This window comes from Capsicum annuum, chromosome 7, assembly GCF_002878395.1.
Source record: "Capsicum annuum cultivar UCD-10X-F1 chromosome 7, UCD10Xv1.1, whole genome shotgun sequence".
Lineage (NCBI taxonomy): Eukaryota > Viridiplantae > Streptophyta > Magnoliopsida > Solanales > Solanaceae > Capsicum > Capsicum annuum.
This window is the reverse complement of record NC_061117.1, coordinates 218,274,544-218,282,990: the sequence shown is the minus strand read 5'-3', so window position 1 is coordinate 218,282,990 and position 8,447 is coordinate 218,274,544. Positions and strand designations below refer to the sequence as shown.

At 34.9% G+C, this 8,447-nt stretch overlaps 1 long non-coding RNA gene across 1 annotated transcript; it reads left to right on the top strand.

Moving 5' to 3' along the window:
* Window positions 1–5,830: 5,830 nt before the first annotated feature.
* On the top strand, window positions 5,831–7,585 carry LOC124900121. The gene is made up of 2 exons (XR_007057881.1): window positions 5,831–6,061; window positions 7,346–7,585. It is a non-coding gene; the product is annotated as an uncharacterized LOC124900121 (long non-coding RNA).
* The last annotated feature ends 862 nt before the right edge of the window (window positions 7,586–8,447 follow it).

The following is an 8,447-nucleotide window of genomic DNA, read 5'->3' as shown; positions in this document are numbered from 1 at the left end:
ACTATATATATAGTGTATATATATTGTTTAACATATTTATAATGTATATAGGTGGATATATATAATGTATATTGAATTTTTTTTTTAAATATTTTTGTCCGGATTTGACCGATTTTTTAACCGAATTTAGGTGGATTTGATCGAGTTGGGTTAAGTGGGCCAGGCTAGGGTTATTTTACATTTTTTTATTGTTGAGCCCGGCTCGGCCCGACCCACTTAGACCCAAACCGGATCCGGCCCGGCCCACTAACTGGTTAACTTTCACGGGCCGGTTTCGGATTGGCCCGGCCCGGCCCACATAAATAGTTCCCAGATATAGTATACTAGAATTAGAATCATAATAAGGAAGAAGTTGCAAGCTTCATCCAAATGTTAGTCCCTTTTTCTCTTCACCTTTGCCCACCTTTATATCTAAGGGGGACCTTTAAATCTAAGAAGAGTGGTATGTACGTAAACCTTACCCTTACCTTTTTGAGGTAAAGAGGTTGTTTCCGACAAATCCTCAATTCAAAAGGAAACTGAGCTTAATAACGAGTCACAATTATGAAATAACAAGTCCTAACAGGATGATATAGTTCTCCAGTGTGCTAAATTGATATAATGTCTTATTGTGTTAGGAAAGAGTGTTTCCAGTTTCATACTTTTGTGCTGAGAATACATTTTAACTTTCTCCAGCCTTGGTGTGGATTGTGGAAAAGTCAACAATCACAGCAAAACCTGCTGATTACATTACAGAAAAAGGTACAAACTAGAGATCCAAGTTATTGGTGACATTTATGAGGGCATTCACTGTGGCACACCAATTTACAGTCTTCTCTGCTCTCTCTTTTGATCTCAATACAAAAATAAAAATCCATCAACTTTAAAACTGACAACACTGGCAGGAAAAGGTGAATGGAAAGAACTTATTACGGGTAACGAGACTCGATGCTCATTTCCTTAGCAAGGCACTACACCGAGCCATAATCTTTGAGGCCCTAGTAAATGTATCGGTTATGTAAAAATTATCCACGGCAGGTGTGAATGGTGTTGCACTTACTTTTTGGATGACCTCAGGTCTCAAAGAGGTTGAGAATGTGGCTGGTTGTCTCTCATCCAGTTCTAGAGTATCAATATCAATTGAACCTTCCATTTCAATAATCTTTTCTACTTCATTCTTGGATTGTGTATAAGAAGAATAATTAAAGGAGTCTAGTTATGGTTGTTCAATAAGTCCCTGCAGCTTTGTCAAGAAATTGAACATATATTTTATGTGGTAAATTTATATACATTGATATCAGTTATATCACTTTCAAACTATCACGGAATTTAACGCCTAATGGTACCTTCCTTAGAACATGCACATAGAGATCAAACTGCTCCTTTTTGTTAGCGTTGAATAGCCCGACAGAGCCCAAGAAATAAAATAAATCAAGAATAAAATTGCAGATGAGATAGTTCCCTTTATTTTGGTGTTTTATAAATTTCAGGTGACTACTTTTCATGCATTGCCTTTGTAGCTTTCTACCAAAATATGGATTCCCATGGTTCTTTCTATATGAGTATTTAAAGGTAATTGATTAAACTATGTGGTATTGTATAGTAATGACCCAGTAGCAGGGGTCTGGTGATAATAAGAACGGGTCCAAACACCAATCCAAACTCAACAACGTCTTTGATAGATAGGTAAATATGATAAATTTTATCAAAAAATAAAACACTTAACTCAATTATAGAAGAACCCAAAAAGGGAATGCAAAATATGTAACATAATATATTGAGGCATCAAGAATTTAGCCAATGTTCTGTTGAAAGAGCACAAGAAGAAAATAATAGGCAGTTAAGTTTAAAAAACATACCTGGAAGACGATGATGAGAACCAAATCGATCGGCACAATTTGGGAATAAACGAGATTACCTAAAGAACAAATGACTGAATTGCTCTTGAACAGTTATCTCTAAGAGCTCTAATGGAACTCTTATGAACTCAAAATAAACGAGAGAAAGTTGTTATTGATTTACTTGAGAGAATTCTGTCTAATGATTACAATGGAGAATGCAGCTATTTATGCAATTAGGATAACTGAATTTGGAATTGCAGTCCAAAGTTCAGTTATAACTAACTCCTGAACAGCTAGCAGTAGGTAACATGACTTGCATGTGACTAATATTTAAGCTAAAATTGAATTACCAAAGCAGCTAACTGAAATGCTAAAATAGGATCACATCAATTACCCTCCCCTTGAGACAATTCTTGTCCTCAAGGATTGAAGTGAGGGAACTTCAGTAGGAAAGAGTCATAGTCCTCCCAGGTGTTGTCTTCCTCAGTAGTATTGAACCATTTGACCAAAAGTTGAGTTGCAGTTGTACCATGTTTCTGAATAATTCTTCTGTCCAACACCCTCTCAGGCACCAGAAGTATATAACCAGAATCAGAATGAATAATAGAAAGGCAGGTTGAAGAAAGATGGGAACCAATTCTTTTTTTAGCTGAGACACATGAAAGGTAGGATGAAGTTTAGTGCCTTCAGGTAGTGCCAAAGTGTATGCAACCATGCCAACCTTAGCTATAATCTCAAAAGGTCCAAAGAACTTAGCAGATAGTTTTTGGAAGGAATGAGATCTCAAGGAAACCAGCCTATAGGGTTGGAGCTTCACATAAACCCAATCACCAATCTCATAACACCTGTTAGACCTCTTCTTGTCAGCCTGGACTTTCATCTTTATTGTTTTTGTACTTTCATTGCATCTCTTTTAGACTGTTACGTCTTGAGTCGGGGTCAATCAGAAATAACCTCTCTATCTCATTTCAGAGGTAGAGGTATAGTCTACGTACACTCTACCCTTTCTAAACCTTATTTTATTTAATTACACCGAATATGTTGTCGTTGTTCCTCTTGGAATCTTTCCTGTCAAAAGTCGACATCTTAACTTATTACCTGTGCTCAATTAAGTCTTGAAGCAGTAAAATGGTTTAAAGAACAAAAAATTGAAAACAACATCCAACAAACCAAATCTACCAACATTTACGAAACAATGACAAGAAAAAATAGAATTTTATTGTAACTGAATAGAAAACCAAATCTATTATATTTACATAGAGTGATTATAATGGTGATAATATTTTTATTATATACTAACATGGAGGCTATTACTAAGATTATAATTTCCCTAATATATATATATATATATATATACACTTTAATGAGTCATTTCTCAAATATAACTCATCGCAAATAAGGGCACGTCATAACGCAGTTACAAGCTTGACAAATATAGATGATGCAACTTTTGGTGGCTTAGGATTGTTGTATTCAATTGGTGTGAATGGAAAATGGAGGGACACAATCTTTGAGGAAAAGACATATTGTTTTGAAAAAGAAGTGACTATTAGATAGTTGTGTCTGTTTAAAAAAAGACATAATGTTTTGAATGAACAGACATGACTCTTCCAAAGGATACACCTTTTTGGATGAACCATTGCCACCTTTTGGAAAAAGCACTTGATGGCTATATAAACCTGCATTTATCCACAGGTTTAGGAACGAAAAAAAAATTCTGCAATAAAATTCTTCTTGTTTTCTGAAAATATACTCCATGAGATCATCTAATCTTTGAGTGAGTTCGAAGAAAATCTGATCGTTTGAGGTAACACTACAGTCGGATTGTTAGGCTATTTTATCCTGGGAGGAAAATTCCTGAACCTCGGGTACTTGAGGAAAATTATTTTCTTAAGGACACTTCGTGAAGTCGAAGGACTTGACCTTTTCTGTTTCATCTAAATTTCTGGAAAAAGAAATACTTCTTTGAAAGGTCTTTTTGATCTTGTGTTGAGGGTGTTATATAACTTCATAGGTGTTCTTGTTTTTAGACATGAACTTGTGTTAAAGTTGTTGTGCCTAAATAGAGATTCTTGTACCCGAAAACATCAAATACAACAATCTTAAGAAAATAATTTAAAAAGGGAAAAAATATTGTTTGGTGAAATTTTCTTTTCACTAAAGTTTAATTTTTTCCAGAATCTATATATCTTGGTTTCTAGAGATTAATGCTTTTAGCTTTCTACTCTGTTTGAACTTAACTAGTGATTTGAAAAAATAAAATCTTCATCACAAGTTAAAGATCATTCGGTTGACGATTGAAAGTCATAAAAACTTCATCATTAAACTAGAAACAAGAAGAAGAGTTTAAAGTTGTTTAACTTTATAAGTGGTATTCTGAAAATACTAAATTTACTGTCTTGTGGTGACAGGAAAAATGACAGCTGATAGTCAAGTGCATGAAAATGCAGCGACAGTGGCAACAAGTAGCATTGCCACGACAAGTCGAACCACTGCTCCGCAATCTATGGCACCGACGAAGAAACCTGGAAAGTTTGCAGGTATTGACTTTAAGAGATGGCAGCAGAATATATTTTTCTACCTCACCACTCAATGTCTTCAAAGATTCACTGTTGAAGATTCTCTTGAGGTGTCCGAGGAAACCTCGGACAAAGAGCGTTTCGTAATTGTGGAGGCTTGGAAACACTCAGACTTCCTTTGCAGGAATTATATCTTGAGTGGTCTCCAAGACAATATCTATAATGTTTATAGTGGAACTAAGACATCAAATGAGTTGTGGGGGTGCTGGAATGGAAGTACAAGACAGAGGATGCCGGAATGAAAAAGATCTTTGCTGCACGATTCCTGGAAATAAAAATGATAGACAACAAGTTAGTTGTCTCACAAGTACAGGAACTGCAAGTAATCATCCATGATCTCCTAGCGGAAGGTATAACATTGACAAATACTTTGGTTGAACAAATTGAAAATGTTCTTTGTATTCACATAAACTCTTTTGTAGGTTTGATCGTGAATGAAGCATTTCAAGTAGCAGCAATTATAGAGAAGCTACCACCAATGTGGAAAGACTTCAAAAACTACTTGAAACACAAGCGTAAGGAGATGTCTGTCAAAGATCTTATTGTTCGACTGCACATTGAAGAAGATAATAAGGCTGCTGAGAGAAGATCAAGAGGAAATTCTACAATTAATGGAGCACATATTGTAGAAGATGACCAAAACAACTCTAAGAAAAGGAAGAAAGTTGGACATGAAAGGAATCAACCCAAGAAGAAATTCAAAAAAAAAGTGCTTTAACTGTGGCAAGATTGGCCATAAGTCTACTGGTTATGTGCCCCTAAGAAAGGCAAGAAAAAGGACCAAGCAAACATGATTGAATCCAACAAATAATTTGATGATCTATGTGCCATGCTTTCTGAATGCAACTTGGTGGTAAATCCTCACGAATGGTGGATAGATTCTGATTCCACTTAAGACCCCGCGAATTTTTTGAATTGTTAAAGCTCTTTTAATCTTGTTAAGAGAAGCTTAGCACTTAAAAATTTGGCTAAGTGTTGAAACTTTTTTATTTCCATAAACTTCTAAACTTCGAGGAATTATTTCGAGGCCTTTCCGACATTCGTTTTTCAATTTTCAAGTTGAATTGCGATGGGGCAAGTCAATAGTACATATTGGGTGCATTTCGGTCTTATCTTGGGTGCATTTCAGTGGCATAACTCACTGGATTGAAATGCTCCCGCATTCCGGGCGCATTTCAGGCCCCAATTTCAGGGTCAACTTTAAACAATCATAACTTTTTGTGTATAATGAACTGGGAGGGATGCCATATATCAAATGAAAGATATTTGAGTCTTCTTTCCAATGATATAAAATTCATCCAAATCCAACATTTTAGTAAAGATTTATTCCCAATTTACTTTAGCCTACCAGCCTGTCAACTGAGGGACAGCTGTGACTTTGTTTATTTTCTTAGGGGCATTTTAGTCTTTTCTCCCACCCTAATCCAGCCATAAACATGGGATTTTAATCCCAATGGACCAAAATATAGTCCTCATCTTCCAATTCCTCAAGAACAATACCCCCTAGACTGAAAATAAAAACCAAGATCCTTCCAAATTCTACCGTAGAATTTTAAAAATAATTCGAGAATGGAATCCTCAGATCGAGATCTTCAAGAAGCACCTATCAATTTACGAATAGAGTTTCGAAATCAAAAGTTCATCCAAATTCACAAATTTGAGGTATGTGGGGTTTGAGCAAGAACAATCCTTCCGTTCTTGTGTCCAAAAGTTGATTTTATTTAAGTACTTATGATTTATGAATGAAGTTATGTTCAAATTATCTTATTTGAGGATTATGAATTTATGAATGATTCAAGTGGTGGATTTAATGATATTTCTCCCTATTATGTTTTGATCTAAGAGTTTATATTATGATTTGCACTTTTCTTTACGAATTAATATTGTTGAATAATTTCAAGAATGATATTGACTATGAATTGTTATTTTGAATTGACATTAGTCATGTATTGACTTTTACATTTAAAGACTTAGTATTGAGATTTTGAGATTATATTCTTGGAAATTTTGAGCTATTATATTCATATCAAGAATAAGTTGGATTTTTACGATGTCATGATTTAAGCTTTCCTCTAGCGGCTTACTTATCGAGATTTGAATCAAGATTGATGTTTTGATATTGAGTTAAAAATAGAATTCCACAATTTCGTATGATTTAAATTAAGAGAAATATGACTTGGTCTTTATTATAGACCCTTGAGTTATTTTGAGGTAGATTTCCTAAAAGTTTTGAGCCTAGGTATGGGAGTAGTATTTAGCACCGAGCGAGAAGTGTGGGTTCAGCACATCCTACTTATCCAGAACTACGTGCCACCGTAGGATTGAGATTTATGGGCCTAAGGCCGAGTTTTTGACCACTGAGTTGAGGTTATACTCCCTGGCAAGAGTATGACGCCTTTCCTCAACGTGAGGTTTCTTCCTTAGGAGGACAAAACGTTGGACTCTATGTGGCACACATGGTTTGTGTCGGTTAGAAGAAACTCCCAAAGTAGTCCCCTACTCTAATTAAACTAGAGGTATATATTTCAAAATTTTTATTTTTGAGATTTCCAAAGTTCCTAATTCCAAATTCCTAAGTTTATGAAGTTTTGAGTTCTTTACTTTTTAAAGAAGTTCTATTCTCCTCAATAAAGAAGTATGAGTCTTGAAAGTATTGTTTAAAGATTTCTTTAGTTTATGAGTTTTGACAATAAATGGAGAAATTTAGATTTTTGAGTTAAGTATAATGACTCACAATATTTATGATATATGTTCATTATTCATGATTTATGATGCTTATATTTCAGCTTTTATTCCAGCTTTGTGAGTCATTATAACCAGCATGCATGATTTTTATAAAGATTAATGATATTGTTTACTTAATCGCATACAACCCCATATACTCAGTACATCCCCAAAGTACTGACCCATATATACGTCTATGTGCTACATTGTTTCATAATGTAGGTTCAGGTGCTCAGTCCCAGCAGCGTCAGTGATTCCGAGCGCCTTCGTCTACATTTCTGCAGTGGTGAGTCCTCATGGTTCGAGGACCAAATTCTATATATTCAGTATTACCAGCAGTTGTATTTATCTCCTTTCATTCGAGTATGAGTCAATTGGGGATCTGTCCCAATGGCTCCTTATTCTTTGAGTTGTAGAGGCTCTGTCAAACTGGACTGTCAGTTGTGTTGTCGGACTTTTCAATATCTTATGATTTGAACATTATATTTACAGTGTGGGTTGATGAGATTTAATTCTAATTATCTAATTTAAATTCTTAAAATATGTATTGAATACAGTAGTAGGCTCAAAGGGTTAGCTTGGGGCTACTTGTAGCCTTAAGCACCGTGTGACGTCTCGGGTGGAATTTTTAGGGCGTTACAGCCACCCATCATGTTTTTGATAACAAAGAGTTGTTTTTTTCATTTGCTCTGACTTAAGTAGAAGAAAAGATCTACATAGCAAACTTCGCTACTACAAAGGTAGAAGGAACAGGAAAAGTGTGCTTGAAAATGAATTTAGGCAAAGTGTTGACACTTAACAATGTCTTGTATGTTCCGGAGTTGCGAAAGAACTTAATTTCTGTTTCACTTATAGACAAACATGGATTCAAATGTTTATTTGTTTCCGAAAAAATTGTACTTAGTAAAGGAGAAGTGTATGTAGTAAAAGGCTACCTCAATGAGGGCCTATTCAAAATGAATGTAATGAATGTTGAAATCAATAAAAGTTCAAATTCTTCTTACTTGTTTGAGCCTAATGATTTGTGGCATGAACGATTAGGCAATTACAAAACATTGCGAAAACTGATTAACTTAGAAGTTTTGCCAAACTTTGAGTGCAATAAATTAAAGTGCCAAACGTGTGTGGAATCAAAGTATGCAAAGCATCCTTATGAATTCCAATCCTTTAGACTTAGTACACACTGACACTTGTGATATGAAGTCAACACCATCACATGGTGGTAAAAAGTATTTCATAATTTTTATTGACAATTGCACTAGATATTCTTATGTCTATTTGCTAAACAGTAAGGATGAAGCAATAGATGTATTTAGGCAATACA